The sequence below is a fragment of the Ptychodera flava genome, chromosome 4 (genome assembly GCF_041260155.1).
Source record: "Ptychodera flava strain L36383 chromosome 4, AS_Pfla_20210202, whole genome shotgun sequence".
In the NCBI taxonomy this organism is placed as follows: domain Eukaryota; kingdom Metazoa; phylum Hemichordata; class Enteropneusta; family Ptychoderidae; genus Ptychodera; species Ptychodera flava.
The window spans coordinates 7,166,749-7,177,025 of NC_091931.1; the positions used below are offsets into that span (position 1 = coordinate 7,166,749).

At 39.3% G+C, this 10,277-nt stretch overlaps 1 long non-coding RNA gene across 1 annotated transcript; it reads left to right on the forward strand.

Annotated features, from left to right (window-relative positions):
* Positions 1 to 2,975: 2,975 nt before the first annotated feature.
* Positions 2,976 to 4,445, forward strand: LOC139130793 (uncharacterized). Its single transcript, XR_011551975.1, has 2 exons — positions 2,976 to 3,346; positions 4,222 to 4,445. It is a non-coding gene; the product is annotated as an uncharacterized lncRNA (long non-coding RNA).
* The last annotated feature ends 5,832 nt before the right edge of the window (positions 4,446 to 10,277 follow it).

The window sequence follows — 10,277 nt, forward strand, 5'->3', positions numbered from 1 at the left end:
GATAACGTTCACCGCTCGATGACAGTGGACATTTTGCGCGCCCGTTCGCCTCCGTTCTATTTATTTTTCAAATTTACTGGAATTTTATCGTTGATATTCGCCCAAATTTGGTCTATATTACAACAAAATGACAGATATTTGGGCTGTACAACTTATGAGACGCATACTGGTTAAAATGCGTCAATTTAAGACCCTTGTTCTGCATATGTACACGCCGTAAGATCGCCAAATTATGGACGGCAACAGTCCGTATATTTCAGTGATCGGAATAAAAAAATGCAAATAAAACATTTTCATGGAGAAATTCATCATTATTCATTCAATTTCATCATTATTCGTTCAAAATTGAGGAATTTGCACCGGCGAGAAGTGTGCAGTCTGTTCGGTGTATTATACGTCATTGTTTTCTATGGGAAATCAAGCCTATTTGCCGCGTTGTAAAATGAAAAATAGGCCTATATCTAAAAAAAAAACCAAAAAACATTAATCTAATTTTTTCATTTCGCTTTAATTCTTAAAGTGTTTGAGATAACACAGCTGATGAAACTTTCGTTTTATTTTTTGAGTTTCCCCCTTATTATAATGAAATGACAAGTTAATGATCGTTCGTCTGTTGACTGTGTTTTTCACCTATTGTGTATATGAATAATTAATTATCGCATAGCTATTTTCAGATGCCAAAATGTCATAATTGAAAGGTCAACATATAAGGAAATTGAATCTGCAACGCTTTCATTATATTAAACTGTGCAGGGAGAAAATTTGGCGAATTTAAACATAGAGTTAAGGGAACGAGCACAATTAACGGCAGGGGGGGGGCCGGAAGAGAAAATATGTGGTGCATATATTTTTTACAGGCCCCCCCTAACACCAGCAAAAATTTTAGTGGCCCCCCCCCATCACAGGCAACAAAATTTTTGTGCCCCCCTCCCACAAAAAAGAAAGATTACATAGGTACAAAGTTGTACACATATATATAATCCTTATAACTTTTAATATATGCTTTAGTGAAAACAACATTCTTGCATTCTTGAAATAAATAATAAACAAATAAATATATAAATAATAAACAAATAAAATAACTTTACTTCAACTGAGTATCTGTATGATGTTTTCAGATGTTGGGGAAAAATGTATAACATGACCGTTGTGATTTCAATGCACTTTCCACAACCCAGTGTCTGCCTTTCTATGACTACCCAAGATATTCAATTGTTACTCCACTGTAATGACAGTCTGCCATTGGAATAGTCCTTCATGGGCTAACTATAAAAGACCCATTAATGCCATTTTTTCCTCCTTTTTTTCAGTATTTTTTCCTGTGTGTCCACTACGTATTCTAGTTCTGAACTGCCTATTAGCCAGTCCACATTCCTGTGTGGAACAGGTTGAATGGTTATTTGAGGAAAAATAGGCAGTCCATAGCAGTCCAACCTGCCACATGCCAGTATTGGAAATATGACATGTTAAAATTTGAACATTCATCACTGGCTATGAATGTGAAATCAGACTCAGCCATGTGAAGTAACCATTCATTAGCAGTCCTATTGAATTCATGATAGAAGGGAAGATTGTCAATGGATTGAATGGTAGCTTACACATGTGGCGGTAAAAATTTAGACATGCATTAATAAACTCCAAGGACTGACTTGTTGTCAATTCTCATGTTTTCACATCCCTATTGTCTATTTAATTAAATAAATTAGGCGGCACTCATGTGTAGAGTTGATTTTACTTGGGTTAAGTTTTTCAGGTGAAATTACTCATGTTTGCACTATAGAAATGCCACATGGGTCACATTTACCAGTTAAATTGTTCTCAGACTTAAATATTTAGTGGCTACAGAAGCAACGGTTTGCCATTTTAAAGTGACAGTATAAAGCTGTAAGTTTTTGATTTTGTTAATATTTTTGTTATGTATCAACTGCACTTACTTCATTGGTTTACAAATTTAAGTTGAATTAGCTCGTTGGTATTATCAATCCAACCAACATACACTTTGTGTGCATGTATATTATAAAAGTTCACTGTTATTGTGTTCAATTGAAGTTTAGTCCAGACCAAAATGTGTTTACCAACAATAACAATGCTGACTGTACATAATACAGGTTGTGAAGACTGGATATTTGAACGTGTTTTAGAAAATAGAATAACATTAGCAATACTGGCTAACATGATTTTGAAAAGAGAGAAAAACCTGTAGTCGATGTACGAAGAACACAATTTCTGCCAAAATTATGAAGTTACAGCCTATCCCTTAAATATAATTAGCATTAGTTTCATTCATCTCCATTCAAAAAAACGAGACCAGGGATTTTCAGTATAAACCAATGAATATGACAAGAGGGAAGTCATGCAGATGGCTACAAACGTCTCCTCTAAATTAAATCAGCACAGATAAAATTTTAAACATCGTTTATTTTTATTTTCAAAATGTGCAATAATAAACACATGTTCACCGCTAAATATTCCATATGATCGGAACCTGCATTCTATTGAAAGGTACTCACATTTCCAGACGTAATATGGTTGGATCTGTCATTAAATTTTCTTATACGGTCCATGTTTTCGCGTACGTCCGTCAGCAACTGGCTATGATTTGCAGTCATGTACATGTACGTCAGATCATCACACAACGACGAACACACTTGCGACGGTTCTGCATCTGCCATTGTAAAACTTTCGCGATTACAACTTACATAAAACTTAATGGAAACGCAGTACAGGTCCTGTTCATCCCCAAACCGTTCAAAAGTCGAGCCGGATGGACTAGCGGTTCTGACGATGTATGATGTCGTGACTTTGGAAAGAGTTGTGTTGGAAGAGTGGACGGGACGCAACAGGGTATGAACGTAAGGGTCCCGTAAATGAGTACGCTTGGATTTAACGAGGCTGATCAGAATTGCAACAGGGTTCACTTAGTGTGTTGGACGTCCGTATTTTAACTGATCTCTTCATATTTGCTTATTGGAAAAATCTAAAGGAACAGTTTACGCGTACTTGAAATGTCAAAATTTTGCGACGATCACGACCCTTGACCTTTCGAATTTGACCAATGCTTTGTGTTCCCACACGATCGTTGTCGGATATCACATTGCATATGAGATTGCGCAGATTTTTTTGAAGTAATGGCTGTTCAGACCAGCTGAATCTCACGAATTATGGCTGATTTCTCGGTCATTTCTTCCCCCAGTGACGACACATTTTGAGTCAAAACAGCAAGTGAGTTAGGTCTAAGTGGTAATGTTTCAGTTGGCATGAAGGTAAAGTGTATTTCCCCGCGACAGTGTTGGATGCAGTGGCCGAGATAGCAAGTCGTCGTGGACGATAATTTTCCATTCATCCGGTAAGTATTTGAAATGCATATTTATAAAGGGCAATTACGAATTAGTATGCCTTATAGAGAGGCTTTTCTCTGCACATTGATGTTTTCCTTGGAAGCTTGGTTTTGTATATGGCCCGACATTTTTAACCTGAGCTTTAGGGGTGAAAAGAAAGTACGTATCTGTATACCTGGACAGGGCGGAGGGAGGTGTACAGTGTGGCCATTAACGCAAAACAAAGCTGGGCTTGAACAACGCCTAAGCTTAATTTGCGTCCATGGTCTCACTCAGTGCAAAAACACTGCTATAAAAAAAATAGGCGAAAGAAAATATTTAAAAAAAAACAACTACCGGTAGATCGTAGGATGAACATGGCTATGTAAACTTATGATTGTTTGTACCACCGGTCTTACTTGCATTTTTTACTTCTTTTGTACATGGTTACTTTTAAAATCCATTGTTAATATGATATTGCCAGGTAAGAAGCCTTGTATTGAAAGACAGAAAAAATGTTTAGAAATGTGATACGTCTTAATTTTCAAGGGACAGCAGCTGTCATTTTTATTGAGTTCAATAACTTGTTTGCCTCATTTATTAACATACTTTCTTGTATTGATTCAAATTATGAATTGTGATGCCCTCACTTTGTAAAGATGTACATAAATTAATCGGTATAGTGGCTGTGGCAACTAGTCAAGTCAATACAACGCACACAAGCACATTTCTAGACATATATGTTACATTTTCAATGTATTAATTTTGCACTCGCAAAGATGTATGTAAAAAATTCCTCTATGTGTATGTAACAAATCACACACATGTTCTGAAACTTTATTGTAAAGTTGTCGTCTTAATAAATGTTGCTATAGTTCATTCTCTCCTTTCTGTTTCATTTCAGTGTGCATGTCAGCCAAGGCCCAAGAGAAATTTGGCAAGAATAATCATGACTTACGTAAAGAAGTCTTCAATGTCAAATTCAAAACAAAATAGGACATGAAAGACGAGACTTGGCCAGAGTTAAATGAACTCTATTAAAAACTAATCTTTGACTAAATCACTTTTCACTGTGTCTATGAAATTTGTTAAAGCCAAAAATTTATTAAATTGGTCATCAGACTTACAGATATGTTTTGTGCTTTTTATTTTGAACGTTTGGAAAGGTGAGTCTGCTTGTGTTTGCTGTGTTCAGGTGAGTCAGAGTTGCTTTTAACTCTGTTTGGCCTGTCTTAGTTTTAGGCCAAATATGGTTAAATTACATATCCAACCAATTGTATCTTATAATTCACCGAAAGAGGCTGTGTAAAAGTACTTGATTTTACTGGAATTTGATTTCACTTATTTGATGTTTGCTTACACCTTGCAAACATGCAAATGTAACAATGTTTACCAAATTCATAACGGCAACATCAAAATAAGTGAAATCGGGTGTCAAATCAGTACTTTTCATGGTGCTCTTTTTCTGCCAGGATGACCCTGTCATTCATATGTGCATTCAAAATAACCATTGGTTCACATACATGTGAGTGGATTCAGAATAACCATTCATTCACATGTGTTTGAATGGCTAGCTCATTTAAATATTTCGGCCTATACACATGTTACCAACGTGCTTCTGAAATGAATGTGGACTGCCTGACTGCCTATTCCCTATGCACATGCATTAAGTCATGCCAACTTGCCATGTGAATGCTAATTTCACATGGTACTGACAGGCATTCCTGTTCTATAAGGGATTCCTATAGCATGATGAAATAGCCAGTTTCAACCGAGCCTCTGTATCATTACCAACCATTATTACTGTTGACAAATGAAGTCAATTTTCAATAATAATATTGCTCATTTTACACATAACAACTGCATTGTGAGGTTTAAGACTTGGTATTTCATCATGCTACAAGAAGTTTAACAAGGAACTCCAGCTTCAACAGGGAACAAAAATGCTGAAAATATTCTCTGTCTGTCATGGTGTAAAAAATTTTGGTGGCCCACCCCTTATTTCCCTGGAATTTTCATGGCCCACCCCAAGAACACTCATTTTTTTTTGTGGCCCCCCATTTTCTCTTCCGCCCCCCCCCCCCTGCCATTAATTGTGCTCGGTCCCTAAAGGCGGATTTGACTCTCTGTAATGTGCCCGTTATGATGTGTGGTGAAGACACTGAATCATGTACGGTGCTCACTGCGAATGTACTGATGTCGAGTTCTGAGACGTGAAGGTACATTTCACCAACTGTTTTTTACTTGAGACTTCCAACTGTGTGGTTAAGTTGCCGCTCATCTGTGTTGATGTATCAACTTCGTTCGGTGTCTCTCGGCTGTCTGTTTTGTACAAGCATTCTAGTGAGTCTGCAGTGTTTTGTTGGTGTTTTTTTTTCTACACAGGATGTGTGTGTTTCGCAGTGGGACAAGCGTTGTGACAGGGAGGACGGCGCGCTTGGAATTAAAATCCGGAAATCGGCTCTATATACAAGACAGCGAAACAAAATTACACATTACTACACATTAAACGCAAACCACCAATCTATGGACGCGGACGATGTGTACGTGTGGAATTGCTTTCCCTCTAACTATATTTATACAGGGTCATAGCAATATTGATTCGCCAGTGTCTCGCCATTTATTCCAGACAAAATAACTACAATGATCCTGTTATTCACCATATCGTAATATAAAACAACTTTAGTAGAGCAGATGTGAAGTAGCCTTCATTTCCTATATGAGTTCGAACCCGATTGAAACCACAACGAGCCTCAATGCCTCAAACGAGCGATCAAAACAAGAGAGGTCATCATGGGGTCGATCGGAAAAAAATTAGCCAATCACAGCGCGGCTGGTCTGACCCCGCCCACAGCTGTAGAATGAAAGTGTTCGATCACGTCAAAAAACACGGAAATCGCACCCAAAAACGGACAGAAGGTCGTTTTTGACGCAAAGAGGCTTGTAGGTATGAATTCTAAGATGTATTGGAGGCCATCGATGCTGGTTTAGTATATAATTGAGGCTTATTGTGAGGGAAATCGGCCTCCAAACTCGGCGAGGGGTGCGTATAACGGCCATTCCGTTTCCCAACTTCCCCTTCTTATATGCATAGTACGCGGCGGCCGGTACGTATCACTCCACTCATAACTGTGGACTCGACGTACCTCGCGGCGTCGAAGGCTAGTGACGATGACAAAGATGTGCGACACTTTTACTCTTTTCTGGCCGTTTGTGTCGTGAGTCGGGTTCGTACAGGGCTTTACACAGTGAGTATATCTTAACAGGAAAGTGGTAGCCGGCCTGAGTAATGCTACACTGCTTAGAGGCCCCGTAAGGGTTCTGACTTAATGGTATCTGCCGGCGAAGTTCTGCTGGGGTTAACGGCCCAACCCAGGCCAATAAAACACTGGAGTCGTGTATTACAGCTCTCTGCCATTCTATTCGGCTTATATTCTTTAATGGTTAAATACAGCATTCAACAGGAACTACAGCAACAGCTTACTGGAACTAAACTCCGGCAACAGCTTTACTGCTAAACGCTCTGCTCTCTAAACTCTCTGCTTACTTTACTCAGGATCGTGTACACGTAGCTCCACTCAGCAGGGAACGAATGTCTGGAATGCCAAGTATGCCCACTGGAACTAGACAGCAACGGAGTACTGGAACGAACTGTCTTTCTGTTAAGACAGTCTGGCAAGGCTAGAGCAGCAACACCAGAGTTTAGGTGACACTCTGGGAACAGGACGAGCAGCATACAACCATTAACCAAGCTTAACTGGACTTTAATACCCCTCCGCTCGCTCAACAGGAACCTGGTCTCAGTGGGGTGGCTGTGCGGCACCACAGGCGTGATGTTTTCTGGGTAGTTCTATAAGTGTAGTTTATTCTACGTTTCGACGTTCTCTTCCGTAGCCTACGGAACAGAACGTCGAAACTTAGAACTACACTTACAGAAACAACCCGGAAAACATCACGCCTGTGGTCGGCACACTGGCCGCTGGATCAATGCTGAAGCCCCTCGAGGCTAAGTCAGCAGCTGCTCAGGATATCTGCAAGCCTTGCCGCCGAGACGTCTGAGACGTCTCGTACACATACAGCAACTCCGTTCTATCAGCAACTCCGTCTATCTGCTCACAAAATTCTAAGTCGAGAACATAGAGATCTCTGCTACTACTGCAGGGCATAACAGCATCCTTCCCCTGTGCGTGGAGTAGCGCCCGATGCTAACTCAACAAAATCACACAAAACACTGACCTAAGTATGACTTCTCTGCAATCAGAAGCTACTTTTGCACACGAACAAAGCCTTAAGCCAATAACATACAATATTTTGCTCATTATGATTGCCTAATCTGTATATTAATATCCCTACTTACTACAGATTTCGATTCAGTGTAACGTTTCGAGAAAGTAGGAACAACGTCCTTTGGTGTCGATTTAATCTCGATAACATAAACATTGTATCGCGGGGCTACTAAAATAATTAACTTGGCGCTATCAGTGTCTCTGATTACAGTGGACATCAACACAGTCAATTTCTGTGAGACAGAGTCTGTGAGACATTTTATTTTCAAATATTGAAAGAGTAACAGAACAACAGAATGAAAATCCAACGAAGTAATCATTGTTGATTTAGAAAGTTGTGAAACATCAAACAATAAAGATAGTACCGTGGTGATATACACGTCCATGACCTAAACTTTCACAGTTGTGACGTGGTAATGGCTTTGTCACATAAAACTGAAGATCAGAACAGAGTTGGTAAGTGGCAGTGACTATATACTCTAACATTTTGAGATTACAGCACTGTAACGTTTCAAAAGAAAACCTTCACCAGAACTTGACCTTTGCAAATCAGATGACTGCAAGTACATCGCGATAATTTACTATCAAATCTAGACTGACCTTAAAAACATTTTATCCGCACACAGGAATGAATATTTCGCTCAGACAACAGAAAACTAGACATTACTGACCTCTTAAGTGCATGTACCAAGGACAGTACGCTACTCGCTGCTATAATTAAACGTAATTAAACGTAAACACAACAATTAAAAGACACTTAATTAATTAAGAAACCATTACAAAGACGTTTACACATCCAGAAACGTCACATTACCCCCTCCTTTGAGTTCCATAACTCCCGTTGGAACTTTCACTCGATGGGCAATACATCAATGAAACATATGTCTGCTAAAATTTAAAAGTCATTCTACTCAGTATCAAATACTTTCACTACAGAAAGTATCAAAGTTAACCGTAATACAAAAACAAACTCAAAGACACAAAAGTCTTAAATGTCCACTAAATACGGCCCAATAAAAGTTCAAAATAAAACAAAACAAAACAATTGTCCGAAAACATAATGCTCAACGCGGAATTACACGATCGTGACTCTTCCAGGCTCACCGTACACAAAAGCCCATCACGATAAATATCGACGAATCCCTCTCAGCTGGGAAAGTTCACGCGAGGTCAAAATGTTCAACGTACAACTGTTCACGGCAAAAAGTTTCTAAATGAAGTCAAACGGCGATTACCTACTTCTATGCCAGGGTTGAAAATCTAATACTTTACTTGGTAGAAGGAGCCGGTGAATCCCTCGAGTTATGGTTTGGTCGACGCAGATGAAAAGTGCGTTGTACAATCACTTCTTGTACTTCAGTCACTCTTTCTAGCAGGTCCAGAGTCAGCTGCAGTAGACTCTCTTTCGGGGAAGTGAATCTACTACCGGCAACTGAGGCCGCCTCAGGCATTTCTGTATCGCCATTACATGTCCTCGGATCGGGGCCACTCGTCTCCATGGAGATCAGCTTATACTCTCGTCTCTGCTCTGCACTGCCAAACGCTGCTTTGTCCTCAGAGTGGATATACGCATGCGTACTTCGTTCCCCCTCATGTAAACTTTTCAGATCAGTGTGTGTGTGTGTGTGTGTGTTGTGTGTGGGCGAGTAGATATACGCATGCGTATTTCGTTCCCCCTCATGTAAACTTTTCAGAGCAGTGTGTGTGTGTGTGTTGTGTGTGTGTGTGTGCGCGCGAGTAGATATACGCATGCGTATTTCGTTCCCCCTCATGTAAACTTTTCCGAGTAGCAGTGTGTGTGTGTGTGTGTGTGTGTGTGCGAGTGGATATACGCATGCGTACTTCGTTCCCCTCATGTAAACTTTTCGATCCTGTATGTGTGTATATGTATGTATGTATGTATGTATGTATGTATGTATGTATGTATGTATATGAGTGTGTGGGTGTGTGTGTATGTGCGTGCGTGCGTGCGTGCTTGAGTGCATATGGGCTTATGTATGTATGTATGTATGTGCGTGCGTGCGTGAGTGCATGTATGTATGTATGTATGTATGTATGTATGTATGTATGTATGTATGTATGTATGTATGTATGTGCGTGCGTGCGTGCATGTATGTATGTATGTATGTATGTATGTATGTATGTATGTATTTATGTATGTATGTGCGTGCATGTATGTATGTATGTATGTATGTATGTATGTATTTATGTATGTGCGTGCGTGAGTGCATGTATGTATGTATGTATGTATGTATGTATGTATGTATGTATGTATGTATGTATGTATGTATGTATGCACGCACGTACGTATGTATGTATGTATGCACGTACGTATGCACGTATGTATGTATGTGTCTGTCTTCATATGTCTTGTGTGAATTGATTCACATATATGTATGTTTTTTCACTCATATTATGTATTTACTTATGTCTGTATTGATTTATTTATACTTATGCTATAGTAGTTTTTTATTGATAAATGCATGCAAATACACCCTTTTCGTATGAATATGTTCTTCTAATGTGTAAAATAATTATTTTACATTTGGCGCCTGGTAGCGTACACTATAGTGTAAGTTTATGGCAGCATTCGATTCGACCTCGGAAACGACTCACGGCTGCGGAATGAAAGCGAGGCCGATGAGTGATATAGAGAAAAAATATTGGCTGACAA